We start from the raw sequence: 21145 nt of genomic DNA, 5'->3' as shown, positions 1-21145 counted from the left end.
CACAGAATTGGGGAGCCAATAAGAGCAGTTGGAATAACTCTGCTCCTTTATTATTAAAGCAATATAATGTTAGTTTTCTAGGGCACTGTCGTTTCACTTAAAGCCAGTATAAACTGCTTTATTAGAGATTATAGCACTGCTGGGACAGAAGGCAACAGCAATTATTTATACAATAATGTGAACTGATAATTTAGGAATAATTCATTCACATAAATGTTCCAACATTGCCATGTAAGTTTATTAGTGTGTATGGCAGAGTGGAAGTTCTACCCAGACAGCAAAGCCTCTTAAAAGAACAATCTGAAATTGTCTTATGATTTTTCTCCTGTGTTGCAGAGTGGTATAGGAACACACTGAGAGTTCAGAATGAAGGGATTGCCATCATTCCCCTTCATACTGTTTTGCTGCCCTCCTTTCTGCTCTTTGCTTCATTCACCTAAGCTAGGATGGCTGGAGCAAGCATGCTAATGGATGAAAGGGGGGTTTTTATGGCGGCAGTTCAAGTTCAGGATAGGAGAATTGATGGAGTGAGCTAAAGGGTTCTTGTAGCCCTGATTTTCTTTTACTCTAAATGCAAGATGAAAATAATTCCAAGCTGTAAATGCCAGCAGAGATCAAATTAGGAAATATTTTTTGTGATACATCCTTATCAAGGCAAGAAAAAATAAAAGCACAAACTAGTAATTGTGGTCATGAATCACACATGCCAGAGAGTCTAAGGGCTTGCAGTTCATACTCCAGTGTCCATGGTGTTTAAAAGAGATCGCTCTTCATTTGTCAGGAAAGGGGGAGGGGTTTCCGGAGGAGACTGTCTAGAAGCAAAGTAACTAACAGAGATGAAATGATCTCTATCAATAAAAGAAATAGCACGGATACATGTGAAAAAAAGAAGTACGTGGAGAACCCACGCTAATTTCCAGACAGATAAATGAATGGCAAGAATAGGCATGACCAGGATAAATTCTCCAAGATTCCTCCAAGCATGTTTCCTTCTCATGTTGTTTTAACAGTCCAAAACACATGTATACATGTGTTCTCTAGGTTGTGCCTGCTAGACATGCCATTTCCAACACACTACTGAATTATTCTCTCTATCTTAACTAGATAGGATATCAGCCCTTGTATCCTTGCAGGAAAGCATGCCAATCTTTTCCCATATGGTTTCTGGGTTTGATGACAAACTTTAAAATGACTCCCCTATATCTTTTTTAGTGCAATATGCTTCTATTTCTTAAATTCTAGTTCACCTGGATTTTATTTTGGATCTTTCGGGAGAATGAAGTCTTTATTTTTCTCCAAACATGTATAATAAAATACCCCCTCTTCCTTAGCTGATCTGAAACTCTGCTTAGCTGTGCATTGTGGCAGCAGGGCAAAGGGCTGTTTATCCTGATTCTGACCCCTTGGTCTCTTCTTCACTCGGTGATATCATATGGATATCTTTGATGTGTAGGCTGTATGTTCCAAGAGCACTCTTCCCCATGTGTCTACATTAATCTGCTTATAAACAGACTAGCTATAATCAATGTCATAGACTATGTTAAGACTGGGTTGTGTTGGAGGGCAAAGGGTAGAGGAAAGACTTGAGGTCTAAGGATGTTTTTCACTGAAGAACAACCTTTTGGGCATTGACTCTCTTTCTTTGGAGATCTGCCTTGGGGGTGTTCAGAGTGCTCTGCTTGGCCTCATACCTATGCAGGTAATAACCACAACCTGTGCACGTTATCAGGTTCTGAGCCAGTGGATGTAGATGTGACCTGATTGGCCCTTGCCTTTAACAGTGAGCAGTCTGGTTGACCGGGAAAGATCTCCACAAAGGGGAAAAACCTTTCATTCCAGCTATGAATGGTAATGAGGATAAGGCTAAAAGTCCCATCATCATTACTGAGCACAACATAGAAGAGTCTCAGCACTTGATACAGACCAGGCAGTGTGTAGGACCCTTGAACAGGAACATGATGAGGAATAACCAGAACTGTGCCCTTGGAGTATATGGACAGCCTCAACCAACACCTCGATGTGGGATTCCCCTCTACATGTAGGTCTCTATAGAAGGTAATCTTCATGAAGATGTACCATTGACCAAATGATTCCCGTGTAGCACTCATATACACAAGTATATATAAGGGATGGGTAGATAGATAGATAGATAGATAGATAGATAGATAGATAGATAGATAATTTTAAGTTTTATTGCAGTCATGCATTTGTACATATACATATATATTATATTGCACATGCGAACATATGTGTGTACACACATGCATCTCTCACAGTCACAGGACACACTAGGAACAACTGTTAGCATTGTCACTCCATACCTGGCACACCGACACTAAGTTCCCTATTTCCAAAGCCCCTGGTGATGAGTGCAGGTCCCTGAGTCCCAGAAGCCTCATGGGTAGAAAGAATTCTTGTAATTTATGAGGTAATGGATATGAGGCCTGTAGCAAGGGACCAGTACATGCTCATCAGACAACAGGTATTCAGCTCATGCAACTCTTAAGTGACCTTATGGATCCTAGAGAAATTTAGCCAATTCCCACAGGCACATGTCAGAACTAAAATCAGAACTGAATCTCCTTCCCTCTCTCTCCCACCCTCCCTTTTTCCGTGTGTGTGTGTGTGTGTGTGTGTGTGTATGTGTGTGTGTGTGTGTGTGTGTTGACCAGAGGACAATCTGTCATTTCCCAGGTGCCATCCACATTTGGTCTTTTTTTTATGTTTTGTTTTGTTTTTTTTTGAGATATAGTCTCTCATTGACCTGGAACTCTCTTTTTAAGGATTCTAGGGAACCAAACTATGTTTGCAAGACAAATTCTCGCTGACTGATCTATTACACTAACCCTAGGGTTCTTTTCCTGAAAGTTATCTTCTAGAGCTTTGAGGACTCTAAGCAAGAAGGAGGTAAGTTTATCAACATAAAAGCACTATTTAAACCGTAATGCTGTGCAAATGTAAGGATGCCTTATCCTAACATTTCAGTAGCTCCCCTTTTTCTACTTCCAATCCTAAGTAGTTGTATGTCCCATTTTGAGAGCCCCAGTTTCCCATTCAAGGTCTAAAAAGTGATCAATTTTTGCTCATAAGTTTGATCTTGCATGTTTCTACAACCAACACAGCAGTGTATATCAATAGAACTAAATGCTGTTTCCACACCACACCTGAACACCTCCATGGACATCCCTGGTGTCCCAAACACAGCCGTCAGACCATAGGGGAATAGAACCCAGCCAGCCCTCAGCCCAGGCCTGGCCCGCATCCCTTCATAGCTGAGAAAAGATTCCAGAAAGCCATAAGAAAGGGCAATGTCTTGTCCATGCCGTAAGTTTTGTAACCTATGACTAAATCAGACATTCACAAATCCGTACTGGTTGGTTGGTCAGAGCCTCACCCATCACTGAAGGAAGTCATAACAGTTTAAATAGTTCATTCTGGGGTGGTTGTCTATACCCACAACCTTGTCTGTACCTGCAGCTTCATCTACACCCACAACCTCCTTTTACCCACACTTTCCACTGTATCCAAACAGTCTCACCTCCTCTATACCCACAGCCGCCCCTGTGCCCACAGCCTCCTCTTTACCCACAACCTAGTGTATACTCACAGCCTTATCTAAGCCCACAAAGAAGTGAGATCTAGGCTCCTATCACCATATTAACCATTACTGGTCCACAAGTGTAACAGTGAGGCAGGCCAGCTGGCATGAGATGACAAAGTCATCCCATTAAGATTTGGGAAGGCTTAAATAGAGGCTTGCATCTGGCCAACCTCACTCTTCCTTCTCTTCCCTCTCCCTCCCCCGCTTCCATCCCCCATTCCCTGCTGGAAGTGTCAAGGACAAAGGGTCAGTTAAGAAGAAAGGAGGGGAAGGGAGTATTTTCTGGGAGAACGGGTGGAAGGAATCAGTCTGTCCATTTCCTTTTCTTCCCTTTTCAGAAGCACAGTATTTCATTCAAACTTTTGGTCTCAGGTTCACACTGATTTTGGGAAAGAGTGTAGGCACAGACTGTTTGTTTGTTCATGGCTGCCCGGACCTGAATCACATAGAAACTGTATTAATTAAAACACTGCTCAACCAATTACTTAGACTTATTGCTATCTAACTCTTATATCTTAAATTATCCCATCATTATTAATCTGTGCATCACCGGAAGGTCGTGGCCTATGGGCAAGTTTCCAGCAGGCTCCTACAAGCATCCTTCTCCTCCAGCAGCTACAGGGCATCTCTTTGACTCCGCCTACTCTCTCCTCGTCTATCTGCTTGGAATTCCTGCCTTGCCCAAAGCAGCTTCTTTATTAACCAATGGCATTCACAGCATGCAGAGGGGAATCCCACATCAAGAAAGGAATTTATCAAAATTTTTAACTTTTAGTTTTGAACCCAGATATTACTTTTTAATGTATTTATGACCTTACCTTCTACAACACAAGAGTTAAAAACTGCATTAAATTTTAACTAAACAAGGGAAAGTATCATCTGTTACGAACAAAATAATAGCTAACATTCATTGAAGCTGTCCTGTGTGACAGTCATCTCAAGAGCTCTATGCACCATATTGCCTAGTCTCTGACAACATTAGGGTGCAGCCATTGCTATTAATTTCTTTCCAAGGCACAGAGTAGGTGAGAAATGTACCCAGAACCATATGGCTTCTAGTTAGTAAAGATGTTCAACCCAGAAAATTTGATTCCAACATCCTCATCTAGCTAACTTTCATGTAATATACACTTCACTTTCAAAAGTAGAGTTATACCAAGCATGGTGGTGCATGTCTTTATAGACCACTCGTGTCTACAAACTGGGTTCCACGCCAGCCAAAGCTGGGTAATAAGATTTTGACAATAGAGTCATGACCACGTTGCAGGATTGGAATAACTTTTTTTTTTGCTTTATAAATAATACCATTCAAAATTTCTACCTCCTCCCATTTCCCTCCCACTCCCCCATTCACCTTCTCCCCTCCCCCTCCAGTCCTAAGAGAGGGCAGGGTACCCTGCCCTGTGGGAAGTCCAAGGTCCTCCCCCCTCCATCCAGGCCTAGGAAGGTGTGCATCCAAACATACTAGATCCCAAAAACCCAGTACATGCAGTTTAACTTTCCATCAGGAAGACTTTTCTAATTTCAAAGAAAGAAAAGTTGAGTCTAGTCTACTAATTTTATTTCAAAGTTTCCTGTGAAGTTGCATGAGCCTCAAGTCAGTAAACCACAAAACATGAAATACTAGTGACTGACAGCAAATTGCTTCTGAATTTTACTCCTATTGAATTGGGGGGGAGGTTATATTTTATTTTGTTCTGTTTCAATGGTACAAGCTAGCATGCAGTAATTAATACACCACAAGTCACTTTTGGGTAAGTTCTCTACAAATCAGTATCTCCCATCCTAGTTGGTCCATCCTGGCGAGAAGGACCAGAAGGGAATCTGAACCTGTCCAGTAGGATCCATATCCAGCACCTGCTCTATTGCCTGGTTCCATGCTGGCAATCTCTTGGTCAGATCCAGGGCTGAGAGGCCACTGTCCCCAGGTTCCATTGCACACTCTGGACTGCCAGCAATTCCTTCACATCCTGTACTTGTTACTTTTTACATGAAGGGCTAAGCCTCCACCAGGGATGTCCTGTGAAACTCTGCCCTCTCTCTGATGTCTTCTGTCTGAGACAGTCGTCAGGATGAAAAGACAGTGCCCAGCTTTCCCCTGGCCCCTGGTTTCTCAAAGCAGTTCTGTCTTTACCCACTTTGTAGTTGGATGTTCTGTATAAAACTGGAGAAAAACTGATTTTGCTACTATTTTTTCTGCTAAAAATTAATGGATTAAAAGATTCCTGGATTCTGTTTCACCACTATGCAATTAAAAAAAAAACAAATTAATTTGTATCTTTCCAGATATAGCCAAAAAAAAAAAAAAAACCAAAAAAAGCCTGCCCTTACACACCTGTTATCAAGAACAGTCATTGTTTTCCACAGACTTTGTCTTCTCTGATTTCACTGGCCATGATTGTAGGGAACCTGAGTTGTCTTAAGTGATATCAGCATTTATAGTTGACATTTCGGCTATGTGTAGTAGGGGAGCGCGGGGCCCTTTGTTCTGTCCCACCTGGCTAGCTTACACCCGAAATAATCACACAGAAACTGTATTCGTTTAAACACTGCTTGGCCCATTAGCTCTAACTTCTTCTTGACCAACTCTCACATCTTGATCTAACCCATTTCCATTAATGTGTATTGCCACTTGACTGTGGCTTACCAGGATGAGTCTAACTAATGTCCGTCTTAGACAGGAGACTCATGGCATCTGCCACACTGCCCTTCTTCCCAGAATTCTGTTCTATCTTCCCCTCCTACCTGAGTTTTGCCCTATCAACTAGGCCAAGGCAATTTCTTTCATATCAACCAATGAAAGCAATACAAATACCGAAAGACCTCCTACACCAGCTATGTTATATGTACTCTCTCAATCTAGTCTTCTCACAAATGCTTCAGAAGATGCAGAGAGGCCACATTGTTTCAGACTGTGAGAAAGCAAAATCCCACCTGGACACAATGCCACACTGCTCACTCCCCTCCTCCCCAAGAGGTGGCCTTCATGAGGCAGAGGCTCACCCAGGACAAACACACCATTTAATATCTGTGCTTATTCAGTTCTCTTAAGAGCTATGGATATGTGAAATGCAGCAAAGTTAAGGGAATTTTACTTAAATTGCAGGACAGATACAGCTGGGCTTACAGTTATCATATAGTTACTCATCAGCACTAGCAATGAAAGACTCTCTGTTGGGCTACAAACAGTTCCAATTTAGTAAAGCAGACTTCACCAAGTGATAAGACTTTATGTCCTAATAAATTTATTGTTTGTGCCAAGGTGTTTTGTTCTGTTTAATTTATCCTTGGAGTATAGAAGCTGGGCTGTCAACATCAGCACCATGGCAGAGAGGTGGCTATACAAAGTACAACCTGCACTTTGTACTGAATTCTCATCACTGTACAAAGGGCTAGGAAGCAGCTGTGCTCTATGGAGCCGATGAAGCCTGCCAAAGCCATCTTTTTCTTTGTGTGTGTGACACCTTTGCTGCACCATGGCATCAGAAAATACCATTCGTGGATTCCAAATGTTTTAGCCACCACAGACACTGGACTCACCTGCCCATTCACCATGCAATATCATTTCTTTCTTTTTTTTTTGAAAGTAATTTTACTAAATTATAAAAGTTTCCATTTACGCCCCTCTTCCCAGCACTCTCCCACTCCCCCCCTCCCTCTCCTCCTCCCTCTTTGTCCCTAAGGGCAGTCAGAGTTTCCAGCCCTGTGGGAAGTTCAAGTTCGTCCCCCCTCCCTCCAGGTCCAGGAAGGTGAGTATCCAAACAGACTGGATCCCAAAAATCCAGTATATGCAGAGGAAACTAGTCCCAGTGTCATTGTCAATGGCTTCTCAGAAAGACTCCGGGCCAGCCACATTCAGAGAATCCGGCCACATTCAGAGAGTCTGGTTGGATCACATGCTCGTTCAGTCGCAGTCCAACTGCCCTTGGTAAACTCTCATTAGATCCGACCCCTTGTATCAGTGGGTGATAGCATCCCTAGCAGTCCTTCGTCATTTTCTTCGTCCTTCTGCTCCTCATTTGGACCTTGGGGGGGCTCAGTCCGGTGCTCCAATGTGGGTCTCTGTCTGTATCGCCATCCATCGCCAGATGAAGGATCTATGGTGATAAGCAAAATATTCATCAGTATGGTTATGGGCCAAGGCCGGTTCAGGCACCCTCTCCTCTGTCCAGAGAACAATCTGGGGATCTCTCCTTGGACCTGGGATCCCATATATAATCAAGTTTCCTATAACCCCTAAAATGACTCCCTTAGTTGAAATATATTCTTCCCTGATCCCATATTCATCCTTCCTCCCTTCCCCCCATCCCAGGCCACCGAGCTTTCTCCATTCCTCCCCTACTCCCTTCTCTCTAACCCTCTCCCCTTCCAACAATCCTCCCACCCCCTCCCCCCATGCACCCAAGGTTACCTGGGACTCTTGACTATTTCCTACCTCCTGGCGGATAGCTAAATAATCTTCATCAGGTTTGTCTTCTTATTTAGCTTCTCTAGGATCACAAATAATAGGCTCAAAGACCTTTAAATTATGGTTAGAATCCACTTATGAGTGAATACATACCATGTTCCTCTTTTTGGGTCTGGCTTACCTCACTCAGTAAAGCGTTTTCTAAGTCCATCCATTTGCATGCAAAATTCAAGATGTCATTATTTTTTACCGCTGAGTAAAACTCTAATGTGTATATGTTCCACACCTTTTTTAACCATTCTTCTATTGAGGGGCACCTAGGTTGTTTCCAGGTTCTGGCTATTACAAATAGTGCTGCTATGAACATAGTTGAACAAATGCTTTTGTAGTATGCTAGGGAAACTCTAGGGTATATTCCCAAGAGTGGAATTGCTGGGTCCTGAGGGAGGTTGACTCCCAGTTTCCTGAGACACCGCCACACTGATTTCCACAGTGGCTGCACAAGTTTGCATTCCCACCAACAATGGATGAGTGTTCCCCTCACCCCACATCCTCTCCAGCATAGGCTATCATTGGTGTTTTTGACTTTAGCTATTCTGACAGGTGTAAGATGGTATCTCAAAGTGGTTTTGATTTGCATTTCCCTGATCGCTAAGGAGGTTGAGCATGACCTTAAGTGTCTTCTGGCCATTCGAAGTTCATCTGTTGTGAATTCTCTGCTCAGTTCAGTATCCCATTTTTTAATTGGGTTAATTAGAGTTTTAGTGCCTAGTTTCTTGAGTTCTTTGTATATTTTGGAGATCAGACCTTTGTCTGATGAGGGGTTGGTGAAGATCTTCTCCCAGTCAGAAGGCAGCCTTTTTGTCTTACTGACAGTGTCCTTTGCTTTACAGAAGCTTCTCAGTTTCAGTAGATCCCATTTATTCATTGCTTCTCTTATTGTCTGTGCTGCTGGGGTCCTACTTAGGAAGAGGCCTCCTGTGCCTATATCTTGTAGACTACTTCCCACTTTCTCTTCTATCAGGTTCAAAGTGGATGGATTAATGTTGATGTCTTTAATCCATTTGGACCTGAGTTTTGTGCATGGTGATAGGTATGGATCTACTTTCATCCTTCTACAGGTTGACTCCAGTTATGCCAGCACCATTTGTTAAAGATGCTTTCCTTCTTCCATTGTATACCTTTAGCTCCCTTGTCAAAAATTAGGTGCTCATAGGTTTGTGGGTTAATATCCGGATCTTCTATTCGATTCCAAAGGTCGATTTCTCTGTTCTTATGCCAATACCAAGCTGTTTTCAATACTGTAGCTCTGTAATAGAGTTTGAAGTCAGGGATGGTAATGCCTCCTGAAGTTCCTTTATTGTATAAGATTGTTTTGGCTATCCTGGGTTTTTTGTTTTTCCATATAAACTTGATTATTGTTTTCTCAAGGTCTGTGAAGAAGTTTGATGGGATTTTGATGGGGATTGCATTGAATCTATAGATTGCTTTTGGTAGAATTGCCATTTTTACTATGTTGATCCTCCCAGTCCAAGAACAAGGGAGATCTTTCCATTTTCTGGTATCCTCCTCAATTTCTTTCTTCAAAGACTTAAAGTTCTTGTCAAATAGGTCTTTCACTTCCTTGGTTAGAGTAACCCCAAGATATTTTATGCTATTTGTGGCTATCGTGAAAGGTGATGTTTCTCTGATTTCCCTCTCAGCTTCTTTATCCTTTGTGTATAGGAGGGCCACTGATTTTTTGGAGTTGATCTTGTATCCTGCCACATTACCAAAGGTGTTTATCAGCTGTAGGAGTTCTTTGGTAGAGTTTTTGGGGTCACTTATGTACACTATCATATCGTCAGCAAATAACGAAAGTTTAACTTCATCCTTTCCAATTCGAATCCCCTTGATCTCCTTATGTTGCCTTATTGCTATTGCTAGAACTTCAAGCACTATATTGAAGAGGTATGGAGAGAGTGGACAGCCTTGTCGTGTTCCTGATTTTAGTGGAAAGGCTTTGAGTTTCTCTCCATTCAATTTGATGTTAGCTGTCGGCTTGCTGTATATTGCTTTTATTATATTTAGGTATGATCCTTGTATCCCCAGTCTCTCCAACACCTTTATCATAAATGGGTGTTGAATTTTGTCAAATGCTTTTTCAGCATCCAATGAAATGATCATATGGTTTTTTCTTTCAGTTTATTTATATGATGGATAAACCATCATATATGTTGAACCAGCCCTGCATCTCTGGGATGAAGCCTACTTGATCATAATGGATAATTTTTCTAATGTGTTCCTGGATTCGGTTTGCCAGGATTTTATTGAGAATTTTCGCGTCGATGTTCATGAGTGAGATTGGCCTGTAATTCTCTTTCTTGGTTGTGTCTTTATGTGGTTTTGGTATTAAGGTAACTGTAGCTTCATAAAAGGAGTTTGGCAATGACTCTTCTGTTTCTATATTATGGAATACATTAAGGAGTATAGGAATTAGCTCCTCCTGGAAGTTCTGGTAGAATTCTGCATTGAAACCATCTGGTCCTGGGCTTTTTTTGGCAGGGAGATTTCTGATAACAGCTTCTAATTCTTCACGACTAACAGGTCTATTTAGATTGTTCACCTGTTCTGGGTTCAACTTTGGTATATGGTACTTATCTAAAAAAATGTCCATTTCTTTTACATTTTCCAACTTTGTGGCATATAAACTTTCGTAGTAAGATCTAATGATTCTCTGAATTTCCTCTGTGTCTGTGGTTATATCCCCCTTTTCATTTCTGATCCTATTAATTTGCATGTGCTCTCTCTGCCGTTTGATTAGTTTGGATAGGGGTTTGTCAATCTTGTTGATTTTCTCCAAGAACCAGCTTTTTGATTCATTGATTCTTTGGATTGTTTTCTCTGTTTCTATTTTGTTGATTTCAGCCCTCAGTTTGATTATTTCCAGTCTTCTACTCCTCCTGGGTGAATCAGATTCTTTTTTTTCTAGAGCTTTCAAGTGTGCTGTTAGGTCTCCAATGTGTGCTTTCTCCATTTTCTTTATTTGGGCACCTATTGCTATGAACTTTCCTCTTAGCACTGCTTTCATAGTGTCCCATAGGTTTGAGTATGTTGTGTCTTTGTTTTCATTAAATTCAAGGAAGACTTTAATTTCTTTCTTAATTTCGTCCTTGACCCAGGGGTGATTTAGTAGTTGACTGTTCAACTTCCATGAGTTTGTTGACCTCCTGGGGGTAGCATTGTTGTTGAATTCTAATTTTAATCCATGGTGATCTGACAAGACACAGGTAGTTACTAATATTTTTTTGTATCTGCGAGAGTTTGCTTTGTTACCGAGTATGTGGTCAATCTTCGAGAAGGTTCCATGAACTGCAGAGAAGAAGGTATATTCTTTCCTATTTGGGTGGAGTGTTCTATAGATGTCTGTTAAGTCCATTTGATTCAATACCTCCAATAAATCTCTTAATTCTCTGTTTGGTTTCTGTCTGATTGACCTGTCCATTGGTGAGAGAGGAGTGTTGAAGTCTCCTACTATTAGCGTGTGTGGTTTGATGACTGCCTTGAGTTCTAGAAGAGTTTCTTTTACATATGTGGGTGCCTTTACATTAGGGGCATAGATATTCAGGATTGAGACTTCTTCCTGATGAGTTGTTCCTGTTATGAGTATGAAATGTCCATCTCCATCTCTTCTGATTGATTTTAGTTTGAAGTCGATTTTGTTAGATATTAGAATGGCCACACCCGCTTGTTTCTTAGGGCCATTTGCTTGGAAAACCTTTTCCCAACCCTTTACTCTGAGTAGGTGTCTGTCTTTGTGGTTGAGGTGTGTTTCTTGTAAACAGCAGAATGTTGGATCCTGTTTTCGTATCCAATCTCTAAGTCTGTGCCTCTTTATAGGTGAATTGAGTCCATTGATATTAAGAGATATTAATGACCATTGGTTGTTGACTCCAGTCATTTTTTTGGGGGGGGGTAATAGTGTGTATGTGTTTTCCTTCTTTGAATTGTGCTAGTGAAGGGTCGCTAGATGTCTGAATTATTGTAGTCAGTGTTGGCAATGTTGGATTCCTTGGGATGTAATTTTCCTTCTAGTATTCTCTGTAAGGCTGGATTAGTAGTTACGTATTGTTTAAATTTGTTTTTGTCCTGGAATATTTTGTTTTCTCCATTGATAGTGAATGAAAGCTTGGCTGGGTAAAGTAGTCTGGGCTTGCATCCATGGTCCCTTAATTTCTGCAGTACCTCTATCCAGGACCTTCTGGCTTTCATGGTTTCTATATAGAAGTCTGGTGTAAGTCTGATAGGTTTACCTTTATAGGTTACTTGACCTTTTTCCTTTGCAGCTCTTAATATCCTTTCTTTAATCTGACTGCTTTGTGTTTTGATTATTATATGGCGAGGGGATGTTTTTTTCTGATCCAGTCTATTCGGTGTTCTGTATGCTTCTTGCACCTTCATAGGAATATCCCTCTTTAGGATGGGAAAGTTTTCTTCTATAATTTTGTTGAATATATCTTCTGGACCTTTGATCTGCAATTCTTCTCCTTCTTCTACTCCTATTATTCTTAGATTTGGTTTTTTTATTATGTCCCATATTTCCTGAATGTTTTGTGATGAGAATTTGTTGGATTTGCTGTTTTCTTTGGTCAGGGCGTTTATTTTCTCTATGGTGTCTTCATAATCTGAGATTCGTTCTTCTATCTCTTGTATTCTATTGGTTAAGCTTGATTCTGTAGTCTCCGTTCGTTTACCTAGATTTTCCATATCCAGCCAGCCCTCGGTTTGTGTTTTCTTCACTGTCTCCATTTCAGTTTTCAATTCTTGAACTGATTCCATTACCTGTTTGATTGCTTTTTCTTGGTTTCCCAGGGTATCATTTACGAATTTACTTATTTCTTCAAACTTTTTGTTATATTTGTCTTCCATTTCTTTACTCATTTCTTCCATCTTTTTGTTATATTTCTCTTCTATTTCTTTAAGTGAGTTATTCATACCCTGTTTAAGAGACTCTATTGCTTTCATAATGACACTGTTTTCCACTTCTTCCGGAATAGGGCGTTCAAGACCTTCTGTCGTAAGATCGCTGGGATCTGGTGTTTTCATGTTGTTTTTCAGATTGCTGGAGGAATTCTTGCCTTGGCGCCTGCCCATCTCTTCCTTCAGATGCTCTCCAATGGCTCTTCCCTCCGCTGGGTCTTCTTCTACTGGATTAGTGCCCCTTGCTATCCAGGAATCACTTTGCCTGCAGCCTTAGCTTGCTGCAGGCAGGCTATTAGAACAAAGGGACTTCCTTCCCTTTGCACTCACCACCTGTCCCGACCCGCTGTGCCCACCCCAGCTGAGATGGAGGAATTTCAGCCCCGAAAAAGGGAGAGAGGAGGGGAGGGGTTCGAGGCCGAAAGCTGGGATGGCGTAGCAGGAGAGAGGGGTTAGCTGGGGGAAGCTGCCCCTTTGGAGTAGCCAGGGAGATAAGGATGGCGGGAATATTGTGTGTTCCCTAACTGTACTTGTATGGCGGTCAACACACTTACCCCTCCACAGGATCAGAGCCCCTCGCTGGTCAGAAGACTCCCTACCTGCGGTCTTAGCTTGCTGCAGGCCGGCTATCAGAACAAAGGGACTCCCGTCCCTTTGCACTCACCGCCTGCCCCGGCCCGCGGTGCCCACCCCGGCTGAGATGGAGGAATTTAAGCCCCGAAAAAGGGCTGCAATCCCATTTCTAAAATGAAATGGAATGTTGGGGTTGTAGCTCAGTGCTAGAGTGCTTGCCTAGCATGCACAAGGACCCAGGTTAAATCCTCAGTACCAAAAATTAAAATGAAATGGACTGGATGTGGTAACTCAAATCTGTAATGTCAGCACTGGAGAGACGAAGGCAGAAGGATTGCTGTGAGTTTAAGGTTAGCCATCTTGGGCTTCATAGTGAGATCCAGGTCAGCCTCGACTACAGAATAAAAACTTTTCTCAGGATGGAGGAGAAGGAAGAAGAGGAGGAGTGGGAGGAGGAAAAGGAGGAGGCAAAAGAGGAATGAGGCCTCTGATATTGGAAAGAGTGCTGTGGCTGAAGTCGGCTAACCTTATGGCAATACTCCTGAGTTTGGGGTTAATTTAAACTTGGAGAACAGAGCAATTTATTACTTAGGTACTTTTCAGTTTGAGCTATTATCCATTATATGGCACATATTCAACCTGCAGAGACAGAAACTGTTAAAATATTTATGTACATATTTATGGGGTGTGAAATGGAAAATGATACACCTGGGAACAAGTACCCAAAAATGAAAAAAAGTATCTAATAAAACAAGCAAGCCACTGAGAAGTCACGTGATACCCGCTCTCTTCCTCCTAGAGGGGCAAGAGAAAAACTGTCTTATCTACAGCTGTGTGGTGCAGGATCTACACAAAAGGTGCTTCTCCAGAATAGGAGATTCAGACCATTATGATTCGACCTTTCACTGCATAAGTTACACTTCCTAAATCGGAATCTAAAGAGTTATTTCAAACTATCGATTGAACTCTCATGGCCATTTAACTAGAAACACAATAAATTGTTCTATCGGTTTTGGCCAATGAGATCTCTCTTGCTTCTCATCTTGATCATTTATGCCATACACTGTGCACACCATGCTTTCTGAATGTCTCCTAACCATCCTTCTCTCTGCTACCAATGCCCCCAGGCACTGACCCTCTGGCTATGTCATAGTCTAATTCTCCAACAACTCTCCTACCTTTCTTAAAATGAAAACCCAATCATGACATCACTTTGTTTTAACTCTTTACGAACCCTCTTTATCCATTGAATAAAGTTCAACACTTAGGAGAAAAGAGACTACTTATTACCTGGGTAAGTCTTTTTCTTTAAAAGCATATACACCTCATTCATTCGCCACTCCCCCACAAACACTGAAATTTATCTTTGAGATTCATAACTTCGAGGACACCTTTCTCTCCTCCTTAGCTATCTAGAACGCCTGGATTGTTTGGTCAACAGGCAGGAGGCCACTGAGGCAAGAATGAGTGAAGAATATTCATCAGATAATGTGGAAAGCACACACAGAGCAATTCAAGTGGGTTGTTATATCCTTATTGAGTTGGAAAGTCCACAGAGGGGTGAAAACCGAGAACTAATGTGGTCTGTCTTATATTTCAAAGCTACCTCTGGCTGCAGAATCAGAATGTTTGTGAGAGTGGAAGGGTAAGAAGAGCCGAAACAGAGCAATCAATTAGGAAGAAATAGCAAGAGCTTGATCAAGACACTGCTGAAGAAGTGGCTGGTGATAGTGGAAAGTGAAGATGTCAGAAGCAGAGACGGGTGGAAGCAGCGATGCTGAGAGGGAGGTGGGATGGGTAAAAAGTTGCTAGATTCTGCATATATTCTGAAGCCAGAGCTGACAGCGTTTGCTGATGCTTTGGTGTATTCCATGAGAAGAAGCCCACAAGGGTGATTACTCAGTCTGGGGTAAAAGAATTGGAACATTGGAGTAGCCATTGTCTGGGATAGAGGAGAAGGATGCTTCATGGAAACCTAGCAAATTCAAAGCTGGTTCCTTCCCAGGGGGTGTTGGACTTGAAATGCGTTCGAAGAATGCCAGTAGGTGGATAGATCTGTGAGTCAGACACTGCAGAGGGAGCTTACAACTAGCGAATTCAATCTGATACTTGTCAACATACAGGCATTATTTATTAATATAGATAGAGAAGAAAAATGTTAAGACATTAAAAACCACTAAAGAGTGAAATGAATAAAGATAGGAGACTGATGGAGATCTAAATTTGAACTGTAAGTAACACCCAGATCTGATCTCTGTATCATTCCGGGGATTTTACTGTTCACTGCCTTCTCTTATGGAAACGTGTTGGCAGCTCTCATTTCCAAGGACACGCTGCTAATGGAGTTATTTATTAGGTTAATGGAGAATAGCAATACAACCATCTCTTCTAATATTCAATCACTGTGTCCTCCTAGTCTGTGTCTTTGTAGTCATATACTTGCAAACAACAGAACGAAACTCAATATTCCAGTCTGATGGAGTCACCTAGTTTCAGATGGCTATCACAGCTAACAAGGCCTTGGGAACATCATCATACAATGGCTTTCAGTTTCTACTGTGCTTGACTGGCCATGATATCTCCTTGACTTTGTGCCTCACCTCATCTATCCACAGGCTATGCAGTTCATCCTTCATGTGCCTGATCTAAGTTTTGAGGAGCTTTCTTTAAAGAGGTAAATGGGTCAGTGTGGCTTGAACCCTGGTACTTTGTTTCTTCCACTTCTGTCACCTCCATGGTGAGCTCAAGGTCATTCTCACACTTCTGTAGCAATAAGCTTTCACATGATAAGACCCATGGGTCTTTGTTCAGTTTCCAAATGAAGACCCAGAAAATAAACAGCATTTATAGAATATGGCACACAAAGTCATCAAGGCTGTGTGTGCTCCGGAATGAAGCATGATCGGTGGACCTGAGAGGCCAAAGACACACCGCGGAAGAGGATGCTGACCCTGGGAGTGTATCAGATTTGCCTCCTACTCAGCCAGCTCAGCCCCTCATCAACTCTTGATAGCACTGAGCCTCCTCTTGCCCATGTAGCTATGGGGGCGCTGACAGGTCATCTTTACGTCAAATCCTCATTCCCTCGATATTTTACTTTGTGATGTAAGTTGGTGAATCTGTTCACGGAGCCCATGTATCCAGATTCAGATAACTTTTGGGGGTAGTATGTAGCATCAGAAGAACAAATCTTGCTGATTTTGTCTTCACTCGCCCTTACCCTTTACCTCCATTGTACAGCTCAGAGGTTCTCAACGTGTGGGTTGCAACTTCTCTGGGGTCAAAAGACCTTTACACGGGGGTCACCTAAGACCATCAGAAAACACACATACTTACATTATGATTCTTAACAGGAGCAAAATTACAGTTATGAAATAACAACGAAAATTATTTTATGGTTGGGATCACTACAACATGAGGAACTATATTAAAGGGTCACAGCATTAGAAAGGTTGAGAACCACTGATAACTGACCTAGAATCCTACAAAAATTATCTATGCATATACAGACAGAGAGGGACATATATACTGTTTCCTCACCTGAGCCCCACCCCCTACTGCTCCCTCACCTTAGTCCTGTCCCTACTGTTCCCTCGCCTTAGCCCCACCCCTACTGCTTCCTCACCTCAGCCCCACCCCTACTGCTTCCTCACCTCAGTCCCATCCCTACTGCTTCCTCACCTCAGCCCCACCCCTACTGCTTCCTCACCTCAGTCCCATCCCTACTGCTTCCTCACCTCAGCCCCACCCCTACTGCTTCCTCACCTCAGCCCCATCCCTACTGCTTCCTCACCTCAGCCCCACCCCTACTGCTTCCTCACCTCAGCCCCACCCCTACTGCTTCCTCACCTCAGCCCCACCCCTACTGCTTCCTCACCTCAGCCCCACCCCTACTGCTTCCTCACCTCAGTCCCATCCCTACTGCTTCCTCACCTCAGCCCCACCCCTACTGCTTCCTCACCTCAGTCCCATCCCTACTGCTTCCTCACCTCAGCCCCACCCCTACTGCTTCCTCACCTCAGCCCCATCCCTACTGCTTCCTCACCTCAGCCCCACCCCTACTGCTTCCTCACCTCAGCCCCACCCCTACTGCTTCCTCACCTCAGCCCCACCCCTACTGCTTCCTTACCTCAGCCCCACCCCTACTGCTTCCTCACCTCAGCCCCACCCCTACTACTTCCTTACCTCAGCCCCACCCCCTACTGCTCCATCACCTTAGCCCCACCTCATCAGCATAGTGCAATAGCAAACAGGAGATGGTCTGTTTCCCGTTCCTCTCTCAGAGGACTTTAACCTGCCTTAAAAGATTCTAAGTTTCCATTGTCTTCTCCCACCTCTATCCCACAGTCCTACGGTGACCACCATGAAAATTGTCAAACCCTTTGTTTGTGAAGAACAGGGTTTGCCAGGCATGTTTGAGACTAGAGTCTAAAGAGCCTCTGTATACTCAGCATACAGAACTTGTAATTTTGCTTCAGACGCTAAGTCTGATGCAAGTAGATCCCACAAATTTGTGCTCAAGTCAAAAGATGGGACATAATAGAGAGCCCTGTCTAGTTGACACACTTTCCCTTGTCTCAAATCACGATATCACATGTGTAGCATATGGCTGAGAGAAGGAGTGAAGGGTGGGCTCCAGTTGAGACCCGCTCCTGCAAATGGTGCCGCCGGCTACTCTCCAGTGGACGCCACTCATCAGAGACTCACAGAAGAAAGTCTCAAGTCTCAGTCTTGAGATGCTTGCCCTGAACAGGTCTCCTAGAAGCACTTTAGAGACGTTAGTGTGTGAGGTGTCACTTTTTAGGCCCACAGAGGGCCTCCATCCTTCTTAAGGTGCTTCTCAGTCATGAGGAAACCATTGCTTTGCCCAGTCAGTTGTGCTGTGGACCGTCACTGAATGTCATGTTGATTGTTGTGTTAACGGGGAAAAGGTACTCCCGGACAGCTCAGGAACTATACCATTACCAGCGAGTTCAGTTTAGGAGAAAATGACCCACAAGTCGTAGCTCCTGGGCAAGTGAAGCTTGTTTCTAAGAGTCGGATCCCTTCCTAACGTCCCTCCCACACCATCTGGGCAATGGAGTCACTCTACTGAGTCACCTGAAGGGAACTTTCCATTGGAATAGGATTGGCATGCCGAGCAGGAGTGTGGGGGACAAAGTCACATTGCTGTTTCTGCTCACTGACTCTAATACAACAGGTCCTAGCCGTGTGCTGCATCCAGAAACACTGGAGGTGCTGGAGTATGCTGCGTCACTAACGTCTCATAAATGCCTTTAAATGGGATGCTCAGAGCTCCTTTTCCCGCCATGCTCTGTGACTGACATGGTTGCAGGCAAGGTTATTAGAAGCTGGCTTTCATCTTTCCCTTTCTGACAGAGCTACACTAGTAAACACGGGGTCTGTTTATAATCCCTGCGGCTCCGTTTGTGTGAAGATGATAGAGGAAAAGGAAGAGCAAGGAAAACAAACCATGGGGGCTGGAGATGTGGCTCAGTTATGTGCAGTGCCTGCACAGCATGCACAAGGCCCTGGCTTCCACTCCCAGCAACCTGGAAGCCAGGCATGATTGGTGCACACCTGTAATCCTAGCCCGAGGGAGGTGGAGGTGGGAGGGTCAGAAATTCAAGGTCTCCTCAGCTACTTGGTGAGTTCAACAACAAGCCTGGTTATGTGAGACTGTCTCAATGGGAGGAAGAAAGGGAGGGAGAGAAAGAGGGAGTAAGGGAGGGAGGGAAGGAGGGAGGGAGGGAGGGAGGGAGGGAGGGAGGGAGGAAGGAGGGAAGAAAAGAAAGAAAGAAAGAAAGAAAGAAAGAAAGAAAGAAAGAAAGAAAGAAAGAAGAGAAGTAAAGGAGGGAGGAAAGAAGGCAGGGAGAAGGAAGGAAAAGGGAAGGAAAGAGGGAGGGAGGGAGGAAGGAAAGGAAGGAGGAAAAGAAGAGAGGAAGGAAGGAAGGAAGGAAGGAAGGAAGGAAGGAAGGAAGGAAGGAAGGAAGGAAAGTTTGTAGCCTCAGTTACTGTGGATGTAGGATGCCCAGTTTTCCTACAACTATTGTAGGTATTCTGACTAGTCTTTGTTCATTTGCTTTTAGTCATGCATTAGGGAGGAAATCTACCTCAAGGATACATATCAATGATGAAACAGACACCAGTGAGGGAGACAAAAGAGAAACTTGTGATTATAATGGTTAGTTAATCAGGACAGAGGGAGGGAGAAGGGACTAATGTGGAACAGTGATGTCTGAGCTGTGGAGTCTTGTGCTGTGAGGTCAGTCTGTCAGGGTTAGATCAGAGAATGTCAGAGCGAGTGACCATAGCCTGAGAAGCTGGAAAGTGTTGAGCACGTGGGGCCCTGGTGTTTTGGAGGGTGGAGCCATGTTGAAGTTAAGTATAACCTGGGGGAAATTCAATTCCTTGTGTCAGGTTAGCAGACCGTACACCCTCCTCTAGGCTGCATGTTACACGTGGGGGCAGGTGAACTTTAGTAAAGTCCTCAGAACCCATCCCGAGAAAACTGATCTGTTTGGGTAGAGGGGCCTGAGGTTGGCATTTTCAATGTTGTTCGGGACCTATAGGAATGAGTCTACACTTCAGAGAGGGGGTTATGCTTCGGATGTTTCCCCGGGGGAATGTCCGAGGTCAGTTGTGTCTTCCACAGAGACTGGTCCACAGATGTGAGAGCTGATGGAAGAAGGAACCTGGAGGGTTGACCCACTGAGAGAAGATGTAATTTTCAAATTGATTCACCAACTCTAGGGTTCTTTGGAGGTTTTTTGCCAGAGTTATAAAACTTGTGTTTTCAAAAACGTTCTTTTTCTTAGTATCTTTGTTACGTCTCTCCCAGGATACAAGTTCAGATGCTTCTTCTCCTTGGTATTGTAAATAATGTTACTAGGGATGTAGATGATTGTACAAGTCTTCAAAACCTGCCTCGAATTCTTCTGGATACACGATGAAATGAGAAGTAGAATTGTTGGATAATGTGGTCATTTTGTCCTTACTTTTATTTGGGAATTCACTAACTTGATAAGAAGTACAAGTTGCCCTTTAGGAAATATATCCTCATGGAAAACAGCTTTGTCTATCCTATAAAACAAAGTTCAGTGAAGAATTTTCTTCCTGGAAGATGGGATAGAATCTACTTTTTTGGTAAGAATGGGATGTTATGGGGACTCCGGGACAGAGGGAGCAGGAAAAAATAGACCAGAGAAATAGAATGGGTGAGCAGAGTCTTGGAAATCTGTGTCTTGCTGCTACCACCATGGTTTTGGTACTTATGGATTCAGGATTATACGAAAACAACACAGGACCACTGGATAGCATAGTCTTTGAATCATTGACTGTTCTTGCCTGCAGCTGGGGTTGTTTGAATAAAAATGCCCCCCATAGACTCATAAAGAGTATCATTACTAGGACGTATGGCCTTGTTGGAGGAAGTGTGTCACTGGTGGCAGGCTTTGAGGCTTCAGAAGTTCAAGTCAGGCCCAGTATCATGCTCTCTTCCTCCTGCCTGCAGATTCAGAACTCTCAGCTACTTCTCCAGCACTGCGTCTGCCTGTATAATGTCATACTTCTCACCATGATGATAATGGACTAAACCTCTGAAC

The 21145-nt window shown here is 43.2% G+C and overlaps 1 protein-coding gene across 1 annotated transcript in view; it reads left to right on the top strand.

Moving 5' to 3' along the window:
* Window positions 1-21145, top strand: part of Kcnmb2 (potassium calcium-activated channel subfamily M regulatory beta subunit 2) — a 272393-nt gene that overhangs the window by 47039 nt on the left and 204209 nt on the right. The window lies entirely within an intron of this gene.

The sequence above is a fragment of the Myodes glareolus genome, chromosome 20 (assembly GCF_982192425.1).
Source record: "Myodes glareolus chromosome 20, mMyoGla1.1, whole genome shotgun sequence".
In the NCBI taxonomy this organism is placed as follows: Eukaryota; Metazoa; Chordata; class Mammalia; order Rodentia; family Cricetidae; genus Myodes; species Myodes glareolus.
Note: the sequence above shows the minus strand (reverse complement) of the source record. Positions and strands in the feature narration are given on the sequence as shown.